Raw genomic sequence first — 23,867 nt, forward strand, 5'->3', positions numbered from 1 at the left:
CATGATAAATCTAATACCTTGACAGAATAACTACCCTGTCACCTATTGACAGCTGGTTGCTCAACCTTCTCTCTTTTGTATCTCATTATTTTCTCACTCTCCATCTTTCTTTGTTGGTTGATCTCCTAAAGCGCATTAAGCTGTGAAATGGGCAAACAGCCCATCACTGCTAGATGTATTCAGCTTGCCCTCTTTGTGTCATTCTATCATCTCTCCAAGCTTATGACTGCCAGCATATCACACATACTGAAGGAATTCAAATGGAGTGCTGTGGACCAGGCTACATTAGGGCAAGCCCACATTCCCAGCCTGTCAGTCTAATCATGTTTTTGGTTATTTTAACTGTACGCTTGAAATCGTTTTGACGACTGGAAATAATTCTCAGAACTTTGTGAATGTGAATATCTTTCTTTGGTCATTTAATTTTTTTGAGCAGAGACATTGATAAGATAATATAGTAGGTCTTTAGCTGGACTTAAACCTGAATTGTTACACACCATGGTTCATCAGGTGGTGGAAGGCTTCCCCCAGTTGTCTCCCCCGTTTTCTCAAAAAGGACTTGTGCCCTGTCTTTGTCTCAGACAAAAGACAGACTGTCCTTTTCTAAGTGCTTTATGGCTGTTATAGACGACCTGCGGAGCATCCGAGGAGGCAGCAACTGACCACAATAGTTCCAGGCCTTACAGCCCTCATTCACTGCCACTGCATTCATGTTTGTCAATAACAGCTGACAGCTCTTGTCGTATCCCTGACAACAGTGACCTCATGATGGTCCCAAAGGGGACTGTCCCTCTTCATTACTTGTAGCCATGTGCGCACACACACACACACACACACACACACACACACACAAACACACACACACACGCACACACACAAATATAAGTAAACATGTGTTCATGCACAATTAAACAGATGTACACACTCCAACCCCTTCTTTTTTGGGGTTGCCCACACTGATGTCAAGTGTTAGGTAACCATTGCCGCTGATGTCTTGACCTTTCAACCCCAGGCTCTTGGGAATGGAAGGCCTGAGGGGATTGGTGAGCTAATAGCACCTTAACAAGAGAGACAAGACTCTGATTGGGACACTGTCTCTCTTGAATTCAGTCTTTTTCAGGCTTCAATGCTCTCCTATATTACCTTTTTGTTTTATTTTATTTCATGGTTATTGTTTTGACCTTTTTTCTTGTAACTGTCTGATGTAAAGGTTCACATGTCCACTGATCCGGGGCTCGACCCTGGACATCAGTCAGACCAGGTCCAAATTATACCCAGTCTAGGGTAGGGTCTGGTTTTACTTTCACTGAGCTGGAGTCTGTGCCTCATTATGTTTCATTCCTGAGTGTATCTGAGTCAACAGCTCATTATGCTTGCTCACATCGGTTTTGCCATCCTCTGTCCATCCGTGATGAGATTGATCAGAGGGCATTAGCACTGTCTTGCCTGCTTAACCCTGATTATTATTCCAGATCAATTGAACAAAAGACCGTTGATGTATCACAGTGAGCAATGAGTATTGATTTGTCTTGTCCGTAGAGGAGATTTTTCTCTTTATATCCTCTAATCGAGGCTCTTCGTTGAACCTTTGAAATAAGTGCACAGGTGCTCTTATTGTGGCAAACAGAAGGCCTGAGAATGTTTTTCCAGCCCTTTGCAGAAACACAGGAATGCCCTGATAACTCCTGAGATATACTCACTTTACACATTCTGCTAGCCACAACACTATCAGTCCTCGCTCCCTTTCCCTGTGTGTGTGTGTGTGTGTGTGTGTGTGTGTGTGTGTGTGTGTGTGTGTGTGTGTGTGTGTGTGTGACGGTAGCTCTGTCAATAGCTAAGGGCTATGTGTTCTTAATGTAAGAGCTCTTATCTTAGCTTGTCAAATTTCACTTAAAACCTTTTGGGGTTTTCACTCTGTTTTCTAAAAGATGAGTATCCGTCAAGAGTTTTTCAGTAAAGTGCACCTTTATCCTTGCTTTCTGTACTGTATTTTCTTTAACAGGTGTAAACCTTGGCTACATCACTGAGCCATATCCAGTCAGTGACAGGTCTGTGTTTTCTTACAAATCACAGCAGGGCCGCAGTGGTACACAGGAAAGCCTTGAATCACAATTTTACCAATTAGTTACCGATGTACTACACAGTTAGACTCTCAAACCAGCTGGTTGATTGCCAGGGCTGGCTCTGTTGTTAATATGCCTCCGTTGTTGGCAATCTAGATAATTAGTGATTTTGCTAATTTGTCCATGTAGCCACCACATTCTTTTATTAGCTCCGACCAAACGGCTGCTTCCTGATATGCGAAAGGAAAGCTCTACCTGATAGGTGGGGTTCACAAGAGCAAACGTTAAAGCTTGCACAAACTGGCTGTAGGTGGAGTTGTGTTATGTCATTCAGTGATGCAGCATAGCAGATTGTAACCTAAACGATTAGGAATGATTGATGCTAAATCATCTTTTTCCACCCTGGCTCTGATCTTTTCCCTTACCCTCGGTGAACAGGGCTGCATGCCGCTACACGCACGCACGCACACACACACACACACACACACACCCCTCCTCCTCCTCCTCTCTGTCCTCCCCCTCTTTTTCCCCCATGGGGCTTTTGCTTAGCGTCTATGCCTTTGGTTTGGCCCTTAATCCCGTTTGAGGAGTTGCATAGCTCAGCTTTTTAAAATTTCGTCCGCCCACCCCCTCTTACACACACTTTCTCTGCTTTTGCTCACTCCGTCCTCTCTCAACATACATAATTAGATTTCTACTGTGACACAAGAGCTGTAGCTTTGTGCTTATTTTAAAATCCAGGCCAAATAAAAATCTGCTTATACTCACTGACCTTCCACAACTACTTAAAAACATTCCTGTGAAAACCACCACTTTATCATTTATAAGGAAAGAAAAGTGCAATTTCTTCATTATCTTCATTTCTTCTTCATTATGAGGTTACTCTTGTGCAATACACTGTAGAGTGTTGGGCGTGATACGTTGCTTTCTGTATGAATTTTGTGGCCTTCCATTCATTCTCTCTCTCAATACACCATCTTCCTCTGTTCTGCCTCCATTCCTTGTCCTTGGCATTCTTTTTGGTTTCAAATCATTATTTAACCATGAGATATTGCGCCACAGAGGACACAACAACGCATATTGGGAAAGATAAATTGCTACCTGTGTGAGTCAAGGGACAAACCTCTTCTGTTCCTTTTCTGTTACTGTTTTCCCGTCTTCTCCCAGGTAAAAGTCATGTGTTTGTTGTTCCGACAAGAGAAATGTGACTCCTCACTTGAGCACAGGTGTGGCAGGGATGCACAGACGGTGATGACTCGTGACCTCTCACCTATGAGATCAAAGCAGGACATGGGGTTTTACAATGTACTCTTCTACACATGACCTCCCAACCTGATAGATGGGGCGGAGAGAGAGGGGGCAATAAGGAGCGCATGTGTGGAAAAGAGATGTGTTGTTTATGTGGCTCTGAGTGGATGTCAATATTCCTCCGTTGCTAAAGTCAATATCAATATAGGAGGAAAAACTACAATTACAGGCATGTGTGTGGCAGAGTCATTTCAAGGAGCTGAAGTCTGCATGGATGGAGTCTGTGTGCTTCAGCACTGTATGCAGCAGCTCATTTGTTTTCTGCAGTATGTGTGTGAGATATGCCGCCATTCCCAGGCTTGGCACTCTAAGTAACTGATATTGGGGGATCCCATTCATTCCTAAGATAACTACGGTGGCCCTGAAGTGCAAATCAGCAACAGCAAATAGAAATACACAACGGCAAATATGAAAACACGACAGCAAATATGAAAACACAACAGCAAATAGGAAAACACGACAGCAAATAGGAAAACACTTCAATAAATCATAAAACACGACGGCAAATCGGAAAACACGACAGCAAATAGGAAAACAAAACGGCATTAACTTCTACCGGAAAAGGTAGGGCCTATCTAGCAGAGCACGGAGCCTCCTGATTGGACAGACGGACTGTCTCTCTGTTAAAAGTAGGCGCTTTTCCGTGTTTTTCACCTCTCCTTCCTGTTAAAAGACAGACAGTCCGTCTGTCCAATCAGGAGGGTCCGTCCTCTGCTAGATAGGACCTACCTTTTCCGGTAGAAGTTAATGCTGTCATGTTTTCATATTTTCTGTCGTGTTTTCCTATTTTCTGTCGTGTTTTCCTATTTTCTGTCGTGTTTTCATATTTGCTGTCGTGTTTTCCTATTTTCTGTCGTGTTTTCCTATTTGCCGTTGTGTTTTTCTATTTGCTGTTGTGATTTGCACTTCAGGGCCACCGTAGATATCGCACACTCCTGGCTTCAAACTGTGCCCCTCACCACATTCCCTTCTGTGTCCTCCCTCCTCTTATCTCGCTGTGCTTTTCCCTCTCACCCTCGGTCTTATTATCTTCCCTCACGTCTTTCTCAGTCTTTCTATGTCCTTTTCTAATGAATGCACCCGTTGCTTGACCATGTGCCTGGAGAGCGTTGCTGTCTGCCACATTGTTGTAGAAGCTAAATCTGTCTTAAGTGGTCACAGAAACTTATTAGATTTCTGTCCTTCGCTTTCTCTATGTGTCTGCATGCCAGTCTGCCTCTGTGTGCCTCTCCTGTCAGTCTGTTCGTATATCTTTATGCATGTGTGTGTGTGTGTGTGTGTGTGTGTGTGTGTGTGTGTATACCTACCTGGATACTCACCTGCCAGTGTGCCCAGTATGTCTTTTTAGCAAGTGGAAATAACATGGTGCCCCCCGAAGAAGACAGAGCAGAGAACATGTGCAGGTGTAATAACTGTCTCCACGTCTCTGTTTGTGTGTTCAATGAGCGAGAAAGGAATCACATTCATGCCTAATCTTGTACATCCACCAAGGGCTTTACTGTTTGGTTGTGTGTGTGTGTGTGTGTGTGTGTGTGTGTGTGTGTGTGTGTGTGTGTGTGTGCTGCTATGTGTGGGCCTCCAGGCTGTGAGTTTGAAGTGTATATACCAGGGGATCAGGACTGGTCACTGTTCGACTCCACTGATGTCTGAACACTCAATTACAGGCTAGAAAAAGCAGGGATGTTTGAGGATCCAAGGCTGTCTGCTGATTCCGTCACTACCTGTGAGAAGGAATACAGCCCGTCCGTGTTTGTGGTTGTGGGATAGGTGGGCAGGTGCAAATGGCTTCCTTTACCTTGTGGGGAAAATGTACTTTGTTTGACTCGAAAAGATGCTTGAAAAAGTTAAGTTTCATTTGTGATTCTTTATACCCGGAACAGATGGTAGTTTTTACACTCCTTTTACTGTTTGTTTGGCATTGTCTGAACCTCCAAAAATCTGTCCACCTTGTGCTACTTGAGCCATCTTTCCTCCCACACTCCTTAATCCATGTGCTGCTTTCTCAAGATCGGTGTTTTGTTTCCTGCAGGAAATCTCTCTAAGCGTCGTGCTTGTGTCTGTCGCTGGTTGGAAAGTGAGGGGGTTGTTTGTTAGCAAACACAGTATGTTTTGAGTTGAAAAAGGTAAAGAGGTGAAGGTGGGGGGTTTTGAAAGGGAAGAGAGAGGGGGGGGGGTATCCTGTTTTTTCCTTTTAATGTGTTATCTTATACAGAGTTTCTTGCTATTTTTTTATTTGAGTGTATGATTGTGTTTTTAATATGTATATAGTATATAAATGTGTGTGTGTGTGCTTTTTAGTGATAAATGCTTTATCTGGTTTCCACACAGATGAAACAAACACCCTTATTTACCCTACCCTGCAAAACACACACACACACACACACACACACACACACACACACACACACACACACACACACACACACAGGTAGGCAGGGTTATCTTCGTTTACATGCTGAAGGACAGTGATTTCACCACTCAAACTCCAACAGGTTTTTGGGTGGTGGAGGGGTCGTATTTGATTGTAACCCGACACACGTCTCTCAGCCCCTTTCTCTTTCATTCTCTCTCACTCAGACGACACAGTACTCCCCTTTGTCTCTCTCACCGAGGAGGCAGGCGGAGCATCGCTGCTCGCCGGCGGCTCACGAGTGTGACATTACATGCGTCATGATGTGCGATGACCAGCTGCAGGAATGTTAAGTGGTGGTGGGGTGGGGGCTGAGGGTGAGTGTATACAGTATCTAGCAGCCAGAGTGAATGACATGTGTGACAGTGAAGAAGAAGGAGGCAAAAGAAGAGAAAGAGGAGATGATAAGGGGACAGTTGGAGCGTCCCTCCACTGGTTGTTTGTTAGAAGGTGTTCACACAATTGTTGCTCATATTTGATGTTTGGCGATGTTTACGGGTATCTGTAGGAACCAGCATGAAGAACTGACAGTGAAGTCTTAAGCATGCATTTGCAGAGTAACAATAACAAAAGGTGTCATCTTTTTCTACTTGTTTGTCTTAGTTATGTTTCTAAGTTTTTTGCTTTCGACACTTTGCCTAGCTTTTCTGGTGCCAAGTAACGTCTTATGTGAATGACATGACATTTACGTGTGTCACAGCAGCGTGGACAAATTTAGATATGAGCATTCAAATACCAGTCGTGTAGGTTGCATGCCAGGAGGTCAGATTATTTACTGATATACTGTATCTAATGTGCTGCACATGGGAACTAAATTAATGTGACTCCATTCAACTGTGTCAACACATCTAGCCTTAGTTTCAGAAACAGTTTTAAGGTCTTACTGGTTACTTGAAAAACACAGTGTTGCCTTTTTGACCTTTTAACTCTGAGAAAGTAGACCCTGAGGTGTCCAGGCTGTTCTTCAGACTGAAGGCCAGAGGAAGCCACCTGTTCATCATCAGGGTCTCGACAATGATGCCTGAGGAGCTGAGACCAGTTAACTCAGTGCAGTCTTGTAGAACTATTCTTAAAAAACAGATTAGGAACATCAAAGACTCAAGAGTAGCGTTTGATCCGTGGCAGAAAGAAATCGGTAGCTGTTCTCCAGAGTGGATTGTACTCAAGTGTACTTAAAGATTTAAGGTGCCTTTTGCTTTGAAAGCAAATCTTAAATTTTGCACAATTAATTTAATTCTTTGGCTTTTCTATTGCTGACTAATTTGTTATTGAATGTATAATCTACACGTACATGGATATATTTGAAAACAGTGTTTTTCCCTCATCCTGTCCACACAAGCACTGTTTAAAAAAATTGTCCGTCCAAATGAAAATGCAAAAACACAAATACATGACAACACTGAGAACAGATTTTTTTTTTGTGAGGAAATCTTCAACCTGGAAGGAGTTTACCAAAAGATCCGTTTTCAGTGACTTGAAATGCAGTTAGCATGTGGATGAATGGCCAAAATGCATAGAAAAAGCTATTTAAAAAAAAAAAAAATGCCCGTGTAAGTATGGACTAGGCCTTAAAAATCCCAACCACCTACGTATATCACAACACTACAGTACTTCCATTTTAGAAGTTCAAATTTTTAGCTGTTTAGTGTGTACTGTGTACTCTGCTCTAATCATTCCCTATGTTATTACTTCTGTTATGCACATTTACTTCATATCTTGCTACGCTTGCTCCCTCTGTAATAGTCCATTAATGCGTAATGCATTGGGCTACGATCCTCACAGCTATTAAGACTTGGCATTGGTACTGACAATGCAGGTATTAGGATGAAATGTCAAACGGCTTAAATGGATTGAGTTCACTGGCACAAACGGAGCAATATCTGTTCCTTTGCTTAATCCAGAGCTAATCATAAAAGGTGCCCTTCTGCAGAAATCCTATCCAAGAAGATATCCAAAAACTGAGCAACATAGCTGTTGATACAATAAGTTACACTTGTGACTGTGAAAATAGGTTAAAGTAGACTAGAAAAGTTTTTTGAGGTGTAAAAACAAGTCTATCAACACGTTTCCTGAAAACTGACACTACCTCATAATTGCCCTTGCTTAAAAATTCCTAGATTAGGACTTTAACACTGGCCCTCTACGAGTGTTGATGTTGGACTCCACAGAAAGACTTCATGCCAGATTGTGTTCACAGAGGTCAGGTGTCAGTTTTAGTAATTTTGACAGTTAATAGCTTGTGTGTGGGGACTTGTTGATGCACGCTTGGCTCTCAAATTGTTGACCCTTTGTCTTACTGTCTGTCTGACAGCACTCGACTTTCCTGAAATGTTATCATTTCGATTAAGTCGCTACTGGCGTAGATTACAGGTGGTGTTGACGCATCTATAGTTCCCTCAGTTTCTTTTTCTGCTTAGATGTACTACCGAAGTGGCTGGCAGCATGATAGATAGCCATGCTAGCAGTCTAATTTTAAAGTATTTGATTATACACAGGGTTGTATTCCTACCTGAGGATTGTGTAGAACCAACCTCTCCTCACCAGGTAAACTGCTGTGCATTCTCCAGATTTTTAGGGGGGGTAAGGGTAATTTTATGCAGTGTGACTCTAGTGTCCATCACCTTGGTCCCAACAACTATTGGATGGATTGCCATGGAATTTGGTACACACATTTGTGTTCCTCTCAGGATGAATTGGAATGGTGATCCCCTGGCTTTTCATCATCAGGCTAAAATATAGATACAAGATAGATGTGTCCAATACTTTGATTATTGACCAAATACCTGCAAAACTAATGACATTTGTGTCCGCCGTAGCGGTTACTTTGTCTTTAGTGCTAATTAGCAAATGTGCACATGCTAACATACTGACGGTAGCATTTAGCGCAGAGCACCGCTGTGCCTAAGTAAAGCCACACAGAGCTGCTAGCATGGCCGTTGACTCTTAGTCCTTTTAGTTTTACACAGCTTTTTATTTGCAGAATGGATGCTACTTGTCAACAACTCCCTCTTTTATAAATCTTAATGATACCTGTACCAGACATATATCAAGGCATGTACTGTATATGTACTATGACTTGTGACTGTGTTGATCCCTGCGATGATAAACATTTTTCCCTCTGGGGGGGTCAAGCATAGAAGGATTGAATGTATCGCTCAGAGGCTCTTTGTAGCCTGGATGTTTACTGTCATGAGGGGATTTGAACCCTGACTGAGAGGAATGTTTGGGAATACCCTTACAGCTTTTTTTCACCAATGTGTCACTCACAACTGCTGTCATCCTGGGTGTCACCTTGCAACCTCATGACAGCTTCTGTTCTGCTCTGACAGCACCTTTCTCTTGTCAGCTCTAAGGGAACATATATGCGCATACAGTATGCACTTGCATATGCATTAACACACGCACATATATGAGCACACTGATCATCACAAGCAAAGCATACACCGCACCCTGGGTCACACTTGGCTCCTACAGGCAGAGCGGTTTAGGCCTCTGTAAGTATTTCAAAGGAAGAGACTAAGGCGTGCGGATTGAAGCTTTGTATCTTTTCTCCAACACCTCCAGGCCTCGTCTTTTAACAGAGAGGGAGAGACGGATACGTAGATGTAGACAGAGGGAGCTTCGAGGTGTATTAAGTTTGCGCTGCCTTTTGATAGGGTGTCAGGATGCTTCTTTGAACTGAGACATCCTCCTGTTACATTTTGGATGGGGTGACTCATACACATACACACAAAAACACTTCTATAACCTGGATATACAGTAAGCATGCTTTTGCACTTGCACACACACAGGTACAGCCACCCTCCTATCCGTCACACGTGATCCAGATCACACACCAGCCGTGGACTTTGCAGCAGCGGACCTCTTCCCCTGGAGTGTTAAGGCCAAGTTTCACACAAAGATCCCTTCCACCTTTTATACGGCACACAAAAACTGTCTTACCCTCCCAAAATGTCTTAAGTTACATGTGGATCAAACAGCTTTTTACAAAGTAACTTGCAACTTCTCTAAAGTTCCAAGTGAATGTTTTCTGGGGCTTGTTGTCACATAAAAAAAAAAAAACATTCTTCAGGATTTTTTGTGGCACATACACCGTTTTTTTGCTTGACTGATATAACAGTGATTCCATATTTGTATTTTTACTAATATGAGCATGTGTCCTTTTTTGTGTGTGTGCTTGTGTGCGTGTATGCATATTGAGCTGATACCAGGCTTAAATAGAGATTCAGGTGACACGTTAGCTGTATATAAACATGTTTTTTATAGCACATTATTAAGTTTTTATAAATGTGCTATAATTTTAACAATTATAAAGTCTCATATGAAGACATGGTTTATACAATTACAAATGTTATGTTGCGTTGTCTTTCATTATATGATTAAATACCCTTAACATGTTGACAACTACATCAACAAACACTTCGGATGTCCTTATATCTGCTTACAGCTACATTATGGTGTTTTATAAACCATTTATTAAATGTTTAGTTACTGCTTATGAATGTTAAGGGGGGTTACAAAAAAGTGTAATTCAAAGAACTTGAAGTAGCACCACAAACGTAAGCAAAGCAGCATGCTTCCCTGCCCCCCTTTTTTTTGTATATGTAAAAAAGGTTTTTAAGTTTTAAATGTCAAAGATTAAGATATTTTTGGTCCGCATGAATCCAAATAATCCTGCCCGTGTCTCTTTTGTTTTGCTAATAGTAATTCACTTAGCAAATGGGCGCCTGCAGTTGGTATGGGCAAAGAAAAAGTGGAAGTGATCTTATCTTCATCACTGTTAAAGATGCACTCTTGACACTTCTATTATGGAGCAGAACCAGGACCCACAATGCCTCTCTCTGTCTCTGTCCATCCCATGTGATGTTTGTAAATGACATACGTGCTGCTGTCTACCTTCAGCAGCGCCTTATCAAATTACTCACTGGGTTACAGTTTGTCTGTGTTTGTCTGCATGAGTTTTGTGTGTGTGTGGGGGTGGGGGGTGGGGGGGTGGATGCCCCTGGATCAAGTGAATGCCAAGGATCAGCTCCTACCCATTCCTGATGTCTCTTCAGTGATAAGATGTGTAAGGAGGACACCTCCTGATTGGTACTTAAAAGTGGACTAAAGATGCCACTGTGCTGCTTTTGCGAACAGAACTTCTGTGACCTCAGAGACTTCCACTTGACTTAACCTCTCTACCATCCTGTTTGGCTCCCTCCTATTCAAAGTGTCAATACTGATGCACTGCAACAAAGTGGGATCCCATCCAACGTTACTTCTGTTGTACTAGTGCGTTAGTTAGGCCATTTGCCAGCCCCCAACCCTCTCTTAATGCTGTTAGAGACTAATGGCGACGCTCACTGTCTGTCCACAGATACTCCTGACAGCACACTGACAGGGTGCTAAGCACTCGCCCCACACTCTGCTCAGGATCCTCTAAAATACTGCCCGGAATCGATTTCCATGTTGATTTAGCTTTGTCGATAATGTAGCCATCAGTTCCTAATAGACTCTTTTTGCACTGCCTTTAATGCTTGTCGATGGACTGCTGTTGCCACTCAATGCCAGACTGCCCAAAGTCATTTTTAATGAAGACGTGAAGTTATTGCAATGACTGGTCAGGTTCAGTTATTTCTTAGCTATCAGGAAAATGTATATTTCAGCCTCATAATGGTAAAGTAATATAATTCTATTTTCTCATATAGAGAGCAGATCACTGTGGATTTAAATCATGAGGCAAGTATAAGACAAGCTGAGCCTCCTTTTAATGTCGGCTTTCTGTCAGGCCGAAAACGGACCTGATGAGGCAGTGCAGGTTCAGGGGTCATGACTTCTAAATTATGGTCACTTCACCTTTGTGCCCCCAGGTCACGCAGACAAAGTAGAGGGCTTTAGACTTCAGCAGCTGAGGGTTCAGTTGTTATCTGAGTAAACGTCCACTTACTGCAGGGTCATCTGGACTGTCAATCGGTCTTTACCTTCTGTCTGTCAGATAATGTTTGTCTTTCTTGGGAAACATGGAAAGGGACAGAAGCCCTTTTTAGGACATGGACTAAGTAACACTGATGTTTTCACGTGTCTTTTAGTGATGGTTTTTCATTACACTCAGACATGGGTGTCTGAGACTCGACTAAACCTGATTTTTTTTATATCATTAAAGCTTTGATTAAAGACCAGTCAATCCACTAATACAATTTTTTAAATTAATTTATTGGAGAGCAAATTCTGTTGCCTATTTTACAATGCCTGACAGTGCAAAAGCATAGAATGATGAAGTTATTACTCTTGTTTAACTCGTATATGCTCACATGCTGTAAAGCGTTTTGCTTTAAAACAAACCTAAGGGGGGAATTACACTTTGACATGACGAAGATCCGACAAGGGTGGCCATTTACATAAATTTGCAGATTGCAACGCACCTGTTTGTGTGTGTGATTGATTGATTCAGAACTGTGTGTAGAGTGTGTGCTACCTTCCGCTCACAACGCTAGTATTTGCCCATTCATTTGGCATGTGATATCTCCATTTTTAATTGTTTACTGTACTGTTTAATATAAAGAGCTTGAAAGTCAGATACAAAGTTATTATCATTCATTATTGCATGTGATGTAATAGATTACACATTTACATTCGAACCATACAGGAACAATTAATGGTTAGACTAAAATAATGATTTACACGTCGGAATAATGATTTACAGGCTTGTGTCTCAGGGAATGAGGATATGTATGCCTTTTAATAAACAGATACAGACTGAGAAACAAAAGCAAGTAGAGAATTCACATTTCAGTCTGAGGTGGCCGCGCCCAGAGTTCAGACAAACAAAAGTTCACAGAGCTGACAGTCGAGAGTCAGGCCTTCATTTGCATTTTGTCTTCCAGTACACAATCCTGTTCTTCCTCTGTCTCCCTCTATATTAGAATACAGTATCTTTACCAAGCACAGGTGAGGCGTAGGTTTAACATTTTAAAAGTGTGTGTGTGTGTGTGCGTGTGTGGGCTTGTTAACTATATTCGTAGGCTCCAAAAACCGGGAGTCCGGTATACTTGTGGGGTCCCGACAGCATTGTGGGGCCAAAATGCTGGACCCCACAAGTTTAAAGGGCTGTTTGAGGGTCAAGACTTGGTTTTAGGATTAGGGATAGAATTAGGTTATGGTTAGGGTTAGGGTTAGGCATTTAGTTGTGATGGTTAAGGTTAGGGTAAGGGGCTAGGGAATGCATTATGTCAGTGATGGGTCCCCACAAAGATAGTGCCACAAACCTGTGTGTGTGTGTGCGTGTGTGTGTGTGTGCGTGTGTGTGCTGTGTCTTCAAATGCTGATGGCCTTTCTACAGCCAGCTTTCACCCCAGCCAGCAGCTTTGTGTTGTATGTGTGAAGTGATTGTCTCAACGTGTGAACAGTCACACAGGTTATAATGGGCTCACAGGACGAGGCATTTCAATATGGACTAAAGAGTTTCTATGGGAACCTTTTTAATACAGGGATCAAAGTAGGGTTGAGTACTTTTAAGCAAATTGTTTTTGGCACAGAAGTGGTTTGTGACACTGAAAATCTCTGTTTTTACCCATAGTCAGCTTTTAGATGTTTCCTCACATAGTTCTTGGTGTATTCAGTGGGATAACATGATTATACTGTGTGTTTTTTTTTTTTGTGTTTTTTTTTTATATAGACCCCAATTAAAAATAGTCCCTATTTTCAAACCCCTCAGCTTGTTTGTTGGTCTTTAGACGCCTTCAGTAAAGTCTGTGCTCTTATGATGTGAGCTCCTGGTGCAGATGGTTTTCGCAGGATCAGCCAGCCTACATTTTTGGAGGCCCCTCAGTCAGTCATGTATGTGACATGGATCCTGGGTTCTTCATGTTGTGCATTAGGCGGGGTTCTCAGGTATTCGATCGTTGGTGTTTTGAATCCTCTGCCATACATCTGATACCACATGTGGGTTGTAGCTTGGGTGGGGGGGGTGGGGGGGGTATAGCTGTGATACCATGGGGCCCAAGAGAAGCCCTCCAACCTAAAACATGTGTTTGATGTGAGGAATGAGTTGGTTCAGCTCCAGAGTTACTGAGGGTCCGGGGAAGACAGCTGGCTCGCCATGCCTGGCATACTGCTGCTCACTGCTGCTCTCCAACACATCCATCAATACATAGACGTCACAGCTATACATGTACCCATTCCTCCGGTGCTGGAGAATAGCTGCCCACTGCTTTAGAATGGTCAAAGGACAAATTCTCATTCATCAGTTAAGTCCTTTTCAGCATAATGTTTCATACATTCCCATCGTATTTCAGTAGAAGTTTAAGAGCTTTTTAGCTGCAACTAATGTATCCATCTTTCACTTTACAGATGAAGCTGTTGGTCACAAAATACGTTGCATACTGAAGGGACTTTGGCTGATCTGATTGGCTATTGATGACTGATTAAAATGTAGTTTTCTACATTAAGTATCATAACAATCAAGCCAAGTGCCCCTGTTCAGCTTAATAGAAAATGAATAGATCTCCTTTGACTTGTATTTGTGTTACTTGTAGTGAGACCACACTTAGCATTGCCTTCACTGATCTGTTGCCTTTTGTACACTCTTCCCTTTGTACTTATTTTTACACACAAACAAACACACACTACGACCATCTGTGTGTTTATGACATGTCTCTCCCATAAATTCTGTACACTGTGTGTGCGTAGGACACACTGATATGAGTCAAGGCCTGTCAGTCTTGTAAGACAGCATCCATAAAATGAGAGAGAGGAGAACTGGGGTTAGTTGTGGTTTGGCTTCAGGGGAACATGGTTTACAGCTGGATGATCTCCTTTGCCACACACACATTCGCATGTACACGTATAAACAGTCAGACTTGTATTCACATCCATACCTGCTCTCTGTAGTCACTGTAGTCAGTGGGGGCTGATAAAGTGGAAATGGCCTATTATTACTAAAGCGATGACAGCAGCCCTAAGCAGGCATCACACACTGGCATACCTCTGGCATTGTGTAAGTGGAGCTGTTTTTTATTGCACGCATATACTCTCTCTTTTTTTTTTTCTTTTTTTTTTTTACACTTTGTATTCTCCGTATTTACATCAACTCTAGATTCTTATTATACCTTGGTTTCTCTTGGTGCTTCAATGGCTTATTTTCCTCCACAGAGATAACAAACTGTCAGTAAACTAATCTTTGTACTCCTTTTCTCTTTTTAATGTCCTACCTGCTCACAGGCTGAAAGGAGTTTGAGAAACAATATCGACAGAGAGGAAGACGTGTGTACTCATTAAGCCAAAACAATTATATATATATATATATATATATATATAAAAACGTGCTAAATTTGCAGGAAGTAAATCAGTGCATGTTTGAAATGGTGATTTTTACCCATGCTAGCGGCTTGGCTGATCTATGGACGGCAATGGCGGGTTGTCCGTCTGGGTTGCTAGGTGGGTCCTTCACTTTAGTCTATTACTAACTAATGAATGGATTCCCATTGCATTTTGGACTGACACTCATGCTCACCAGAGGATGAATTCTACTAACTTTGATGATCCTCCGACTTTTCATCTTGTGTCGTCATCAAATCAAAATTTTAATTTATCCAATATTTTGGTTTATGACCAAATGCCCGTAAAACTAATTGCATTATCATCAGCCTCAGCTCTACTTAGAAATGTTAGCATGCAAACTTGCTAGAGTAAGATTCTCAACATGGTAAGCATTCTACCTAAACACTAGCGTGTTTGCATTGCCATTGTGAGTGTCGTAGCATGCTGATATTAGCATTTAGCTCAAGCTGTTTTTCTCGCTGACATACACACACACATACTGGCAAAGTATACAAGCCCAACCACACACACTATTTTCTACAACCCTCATGTCATTCCCTCTCTCTGAAAAAACTATAAACCTCCCACCTGGATTAAAGCCAATGTGGTTAACTGGAACAGATGCAGCATCAATAGAGAACACACTCTCTCTCTCTCTCTCTCTCTGACACACACACACACACACACACACACACACACACACGTTTGTTTCTTACTAGAAGTCCCTTCTCTTCATACTTAATAGTCTCGGCATTCCAGCCTCCACCGCAGGAATGACTTCACCTGAATGCAAAACCAAGAAACATCCTTATAATTCGACTCAGAGCTGCCTATAAATGTGTGTGCATGTGCAATCATGCTTGTGCATATACAGTACATGCAGTGTGTGTTGACTTTCAAATACACACTGACACACAATTTTCTTGTAGAACTACAACATTCACATCATCCCGCTTTTGTCAGCACACACACACACACACACACACACACACACACACACACACACACAGGTCCTTCTTCTTATATCTCATAGGAACCCTGCTCCACTTTTTTTTGAAAACTAAAACATGTCATAACTCAACCCCAAAACTTCAATAACCTTTTTTTTTGGAGTGCAGAAATATTCTGTATTTGTGACTGACTGACTGACTGACATGAAGTGCTGAGACAGTAATTCATACCATTAAAATTTGTCTCTTTGGGGGTTGACTAAATAGCTGTGTGACGTTGTGGCGTGTACCTGCAGGTTGAGCTGAAGTCATAATTTACTGTTTCCCCGCCCTGATAAATCCCCTTTTATGAGAGGAGGGACAGGGCGAGAGAGTAGCAGGATGACGAGGGAGAAAGAGTAATTTAAGTTGAGAAGAATAATGTTGTCTCCCACAAAGCATCTTGTGCAATCTGTAATTATGAAGAACACATTGTCAGGATGTAGTCGTTTGTTTGTTGACAGCGTCTTTGCCTTTAGGATGAATCAAAGGACATACAGACACACTGTAGTAAAGAGACTGATAGCTTGTCAATTGTGTGTTAACAATATAAAGTTGATTGAAAAAAAAAAAAGAGGAAGAAAGGAAAGTCTTTTGTTGTGTGACAGAATCTGAAGATGTCTTTATGTCCTGCTGCTTCCCTTATAACAAGAAGCTGCTATAATAAGGTACACTGTGTGTTGACAGTAATTGCTACCTTGATTTCAGTAAGGAATGCTGTCAATTTGTCAACGTTGGTGAGAACTAGTGGGACCACCCATGCTAAAAAACTGTGGTTTGCGTAGTGTAGTGACAAATTCCTGTCACATTGTGACAGTAAAGTCTGCTTCGGGACTGCTCGTTACTATAGTGTTTCTGCAGAGTAGCACTTAAGAATTACATAGTAATAGGTACGAAAACAAGCCCTGTGTTTGATGCAGGATAATGAACATGTCAACTTATGAGTAACTCATTTAAACCAGCATGGGCAATAATAACTTTTTAGGCAGGATTGGGAGAAAGGGGGGGTTGGGATTGGCAAGAAGAAAACACGGAACAGGAATATCTTTGGGGATAAGAAAAGACGGGGAGAGATTTTAACGGCCTTGTAGTGTCTAGTGACTTATTTTTTCTCTCTAATTTATTTAAAGGACGCTTCATTTCACGATGTAGAAAATTGAAATGCACAGAGGCAGGGAGATTCTCCAGAAATAAACTGGTAAGTTGACAGAACCTGATACGTCTCACTGCCTCCCTTCTTTTTTCTTTCCTGAAGCTGACTCATTATCACCCACCATTCTTGTCAGCCGTGTCACTGAGCACAATACATTGACATTTAACTGGCCCTCTGAAGGTGAAGAGGAGGGGAGAAGGAAACAAGGAAATAAGTAATCAAAAGAGAAGGTGGAGGAAGAAGATATATGGTGAGGGGATGGAAGTTCTGGCTGTGATAAGAGCTGAAGTCAGGGAGATAGATTAATCTTGAGGAGGGAAAGGAAGGAAGGGGAGAGGATAGAGGAAAGAGGTGGGGGTATCTCCCCTTTTTTTTACCCTCACATTCTCTCCTTTTCTGACTTCAAAGAATCTCCCGGTGAGAAGGAATTATTCCCCTCCGCTCAACCGTACCGCTTTGTTACCCACTAGTCCTCTACCTTTGCAACCCCCATCGTGGCCACATCTACTTATTGCTTCCAAAGAGAATAGTCTTGTAAATGCGATGTTAAGGGCTCTATTCACATAGTGGTGCTTTTAAGGCAGATGCATTGACTGGTAGGTACTCTGCATGGCGGTTGCAGGTTATGAAAGCAGAGATTCCCAGACTCCCTTTCACTTTTGCGTTAGGTTTCTGACTTAATTTCCATCTCTCAATCGCACACAAACCTCAGGGAATGACTGGGTTCCCTGGAGATTAACATGATGAAGGCCCCGGTCGGTAAAACCCAGTAAGGGCCCATAAATCCCAGACACAAAAAAAACAAAACACATGTGGCACACAAACAGTCTTTGTGAAATACACCTGAGCTACTCTCCCTAATCTTTCTCAAATGGAGAAAGAGAGAGAGTAAGGTGTTTCGGTTGTGGCTTGTCCAGGCTGAATCGGTGACAGCACAGGGCCAGGAGAGGATAGAAACATCAAGAGGTCAGCTGGCAGCCAACAGCTCCAGGTGGGCTGTGAGCCTGGCTGAGTCCAACCATCTGCGTCTGTATCAGCACTGTTTCAATCTGCTGGCTGGTTTGGTTGCTGACTAACCGATGGACGGATCAGAATGCATGAATGAATCAGAGAATCTGACTGCTTGACTGGCTGCCTGATTTAATGACTGAATGGGTTCATGAATGGCTCATTGATTGAGCAAATGTTTGGCTGGTTGACCAACTGGCCCACAGTATCTGAACAGCTGATATACAACATGTGCTAATACTGCGTGTCTGTCAGGGCAATTAGCCAAACATTTGGAGTGTAATCTCAGCTTGCCAAGAAACCGAAGACAAATATATATTTTGGTTTTTTTTTATATTATGTTTGTGAGCTTGATGAGAGTTGTATACTGTGGCTTTTGAGAAGAAGTTAAAAGACTAGAACAGAACAGAACTGTTACCCGTGCATGTAAAGGCAGTCTGAATCAAGTGCGGTAACGGCGGACCCTGCCACTACAATGACAACCACTACAGAGAGCGTTAATTGCAATATTGTAAATACATTGAATGACGATTGCTGAAAAATGCCAACCATTCATAGTATTAAAAATGGGATTTTATTTAATAAAAATCGTAAGGCTTGTAGCTTTAAGAACCGATAAACTTTTCAATTAAGCTCCATTTCAGTTACCACGGTTATTAAAAAAGACAAACCGCAATGTGGCTGCTCAGCATTTGCAGTGCTGTCTTCTGATAATTGTTAGCTTTCACTCGTCCTCTGACAGCCTCAAAGTTCCGGCTAATACATTAACAATTTATAGGGATTCTCTAGACTTCCTGAAGTTGACAGTAGGTCTGAAGAGCAAGCCTCCAGGCCTTGAATACTTGACAGGAGAACAGAGGGTGAGGTAGTTGGGGAGTTTTACCATAGCTAATTAGGAACGAAAAGTAACAATTATGGGGAGCCTTCGTTTGTAAAAGTCACTCTATTCTTTGGTGTTTGTTTCGCTTGTTCCTGTCTCGTGGGTTGACAGCAGACATAAAGTGAGAAATGGCAGGTATTCTTTTCATCCCGTGGCTAACCTTGTAACTAGCAGACCTGCCACATGCTGGGAGGGTAGGTAAACAACAAAAGGGGAGGATAGGTTTGATTTCCTTCAGAATAGTAACACCAGTACTGTTTGAATAATAACAAAGTGGAAAACCCAATGGAATACATGCAGTCTCAATTTAACTTATGTTCTTTGCCCAAAACAGTTAAAATTATCACTGCTGGGTCAAGAGCATATTTCCAATGCAATGTCAGTGCATTTACTTGCATATACATGCCTTAATTACCCTAATGCTTCAGTTAAGGTACTAATTTAAGTAATCATATACAGTCATGTGAAAAAATTAGGACACCCATGCTAAAGTTGAATAAAAAGAGGAATAAAAAAATCATCTTTTGGAAATTGATCTTAATGCCTTAATTAAAAAAATGAAGAAAAATCCAATCTTTAAGGACACCAATTTTCTTTGTGAATAAATAATGTATCGTAAATAAATAAATGTTCTTCCTTAAAATACAGGGGGCATAAGTGAGTACACCCCTATGTTAAATTCCCATGGAGGCAGGCAGATCTTTATTTTTAAAGGCCAGTTATTTCATGGATCCAGGATACTATGCATCCTGATAAAGTTCCCTTGGCCTTTGGAATTAAATCAGCCCCACATCATCACATACCCTTCACCATACCTAGAGATTGGCATGGGGTACTTTCCATAAAATCATCTCTCAATGCAAATCAAACCAGCTATTAGGCTAACTGAAATAAAACCATGCCAATCTCTAGGTATGGTGAAGGGTTTGTGATGATGTGGGGCTATTTTAATTATAATGTCAGTATTAGGCAGCAAGTATCCCTTTACCCGGTGTTGCCTGTGTCTCTAGGAGGTGGAGTTTGGCAGAGTGCCATTTTAATGCCAGCAGGGGTGGAGGCTAGATGGGGGTATTCAGCGGACATTCAGTAGGTATCGATGGGGTATTCAGGGGTGTCGGAAGGGTCAGTGTCTCCCTAACTTTGTCCTCTGAAAACAATTCCATGCACCCACACATCCCACACTTGAACACACACACACAATAGTCTTGGAGATTTGCCCGGCTCTCTTTTTAAATTGACACAAGTCTCATGGTTTCCCAGGGCGACCTCCCCACACCACTCACCCCTCCTCTTTTTACCCTGCTTTGTTGAAAAGAGCCAATCGTGCGTTGTCTGGTAACTAGGCACCCTATTTATCAGTAACCAGCACCAACAATAACTGTAACCCGACACCTCCTCAGAGAGAAAAAAAACGGAGGAAAGTAGAGAGTTGGAATGAGACCAGGGAAAGAAACCGAAAGAAAGTCAGGAAATATCAGAAAAAAAGTTTAAGCTTATGTTTAAAATATTACTTTTGTTATTCAATATATATACATTTGTACTTACATGGATTTCAAGTAGATTGATTGCTTTTGTAAACTGATTTGGCAATTAAAATAATATTTGTCTGTAAGAGAACCGAACGAAAGAAGAAATACATATGTGTGAACGAGAGCCAGGGAGAGCGAGGGAAGAGAGCAGCTAACGACAGAGGCAGAGAGAAAGACAGGATCTAGTGTCAGTGTAATTGATACTTGGGTCCTATTAGGCCATTCATGGCTGGGTAGCTCTTAAGAGAGCGATGCAGGCTGACTTGTGAGGAGGCTTTTGATCCGTGTGCGCCCCCCACCAAACCAACTATTTGTCCACTGTTAGCTTATCAAATGGGATCAATGCTAGAGAGAGTGACTTAATACAGGAAGGGAGGAGCAGTGTGTGCATATGTGCATGTTGTCTAAGTGTATGACTAGCGTGTCTACATTTGTGTTTGTGTACACATACACACGTGTTTTGTTTGTATGTGCAGATGGAGATGTGAATGCATGTGTTTGTGTCTGAGGATATTGTGCGTGCAGAGCTTGACCAACTGTTGACCAGGCTGCACTGCCTTTAGATTGTGTGCGTGTGCGGGTGTGTGTGTGCGTGCGCGCATTCCTGGTTATAGTTGAGTAATTCTCTACTACGAAACAGAGAATGGCCCATTTGGCCTCTTCACCTTTCTGTGATCTCTTTAATAAGGGCTTTAAAAAGATCTAATAGTGCTAATACTAATCAGCCGACCACACACACGCTGAAAGGACTCACCATGGTGATACATTAGACGACACCAGCTATCCTGCACAATGGATCAATGCGTATGTAGCTGTTTTGTGCGCATGTGAATCGAAAAAAAAAAAATCCTACAAACAAATAGGTGCACCTACTTTGTCTCAATGTGTCTCACATGACCTCATGTATCATTCAAAATTACAAACATGTAGAAGCTGGACGAAAAAGAGGCGTCTTGTGTTATGCCTCACTCACCTTTGAGCAACAAACCGTCAAATTACACGGAAATTACACCACTTTGTAATTGATCATGGAAAATCCATAAACTCCTGTTAAATGATTTTGCATGTTTTCTTCAGTGACCAGTGTGGATGTTAGATGATATTGTTTTTAGTGAGATGTGGTTTTTAAATCTTGCCAGCACAATGCTTTTGTACTCTTTTTGTATCTTATTTATTTGTGCAAATAAATAATAGAAAACTAAATACAATGATTGAACATATTGCTTATCCCTTCCCTTAAAAGTTCCCATTACGAGCACAATAATTTAGTAGTAGTTAAGCTTCTTTTAAATAATACTCTCCTTAAGTCTCTTTAAGTTATAATCTCCTATCTACTATCCTGTGGTTGGTCTGCTTTGCTTTCACACCACAGATGCAACAACTGCACCAGATTACTTGGAAGTGGACTGAGACTCTTTTTCAGGCAGACTCAGTTCCATTGACAGCTTTCACATCAACAAGCCAATAAATGAAGAATAAACAACAAAATGGACAAACCCAGCAGAGCTCGTTTGAAACAAGCCAAACAGAAGCACCCGTAGCTTGCTTCTTTTCATCTCCCAGCTCTGACAGGTCATAATGATGCTCCCTCTAGTCTTTACATGATGTCAAGGGCTAATGACTACCTACTGGAGGTATAGACAATACATGTTCGGACTAGTAATGGACTTGATCCCTTCCTCCACTCTACCCGTCTTTTTTTTCTCCTCAAAATTTGAGAGACACGATACAAAATATGACATCCACCTAAAAAAACGGATACCAACAGTTATTAAATTACAAATAACACTTAAACAAAATTGTAATATCTGTTGAAGGAAAACAGGATGACACTTTTACTACCAGATCCTTGATAGCTATGGAATGATTCATTAAACGTAATGGTTAAATTACATTTTGCAATTGAAGTCTTCAATTAAACTGTCCCTCAGCTGTCAAACCAAGACAGAGAAGGAGTTCCTGGATCATTTTTCTGTCTCGTTCAAACTGTGCGCTAAAGCCTGGCCCACACGTTTGCCTAAAGGCGAGATGGTTTGTTTCTCTCTTTGTTTTTGACACCACATCGCCCAGTGAAAACAGAGCCCGGGCGACACCTGGAAGCTGGGACCTTTTGAACCTTTAATAAGAAGAAGCGGAGGGCTTTAACTTGATTAGTCGGCTCAGGAGAGAGGCAAGGGGAGGGAGACTTGAGTGGAGCAGCTGAGTGGTTTTAACAGCGTTTTAAAATCGATGCAGAAAGCAGTTCTGCAACGAGAGTGATTTTATAGTGCCTTTGATGGCCTGCACATTCAGAGAGCTAATGGTGCTTTCTCGAGGCCTGGTGTTGTGCAGCACATCTGGTGTTATGCTCTGAAATGTTATAATTGAGTTTGAAGCTAAGCAAGCATCGCATGACACTCGCCTGATTTAGTGGACAAAGAATTTATTTCTCATTGATTCACACAGTTCCCCTCTCTCTTTCACTTCCCATTTCTACTTTTCTCGGTCCCGAGGGTGTCTTCTCAAACTTGTTAACGACAGAATGTGACGTTCACTTCCAGCTGCTGATTCTCTCATCATAAACCTTGTCACAACAACAAGCGTGATGATGCCTTTTCTCCCTCCGTCTCAGCTTTCAATCTCACGTCCACATCTGCACTTTGCTGATCAAGGTCTCTCTCGTATCTTCATAATTAATTACCTTCTCTGGCAATAGTCAAACAGGCGATGAGCTAACAAGTGCACTAATACCAGTCAACCCTCAGGCACTAAAACAAGCCAGGCGTTCATTTCGGCTCGTTTTGCATTGTCTGGCCTCCTCATCCGGGCTCGTTTAGTATTGTCTGAGGAGGAGAACAGTGCTGCTATTCTTTTCACCCCTCTCTCCCAGGGATCCTAAATGGGACATAGATATTCTACCCGGGTCGGTTCTTGGCCTGGCACTCGATGCCCCTGAGTGCTCTGCTTAAGTACAGCCACTAAGGGCACTTGTGGAGGGGTTGTGAAAGTCCATTCTGCTTAAAGGTGAAGGTGAAGGAGAAGTTGATACAGCGGTGCAGGCTTCTGAACTCCCTCGTGTGCCAAGCCAAAGGTTTCACATTAAGACAGTGTGTGGATGGTTTCTAACCACTTACCTACACCAGATGTGTTTCAACCATGCATTGTCAGATGGAACAGATATACCTCAACTGTAATCCAATCAACTGTCAATACTGGCAGCATGACGGCTTGTGCCTCCACTCATCCTT

The 23,867-nt window shown here is 42.0% G+C and overlaps 1 protein-coding gene across 1 annotated transcript in view; it reads left to right on the forward strand.

Moving 5' to 3' along the window:
- Positions 1-23,867, forward strand: part of celsr1a (cadherin EGF LAG seven-pass G-type receptor 1a) — a 94,495-nt gene that overhangs the window by 4,655 nt on the left and 65,973 nt on the right.

Source organism: Sander vitreus, chromosome 23 (genome assembly GCF_031162955.1).
Source record: "Sander vitreus isolate 19-12246 chromosome 23, sanVit1, whole genome shotgun sequence".
NCBI classification, from domain to species: Eukaryota; Metazoa; Chordata; class Actinopteri; order Perciformes; family Percidae; genus Sander; species Sander vitreus.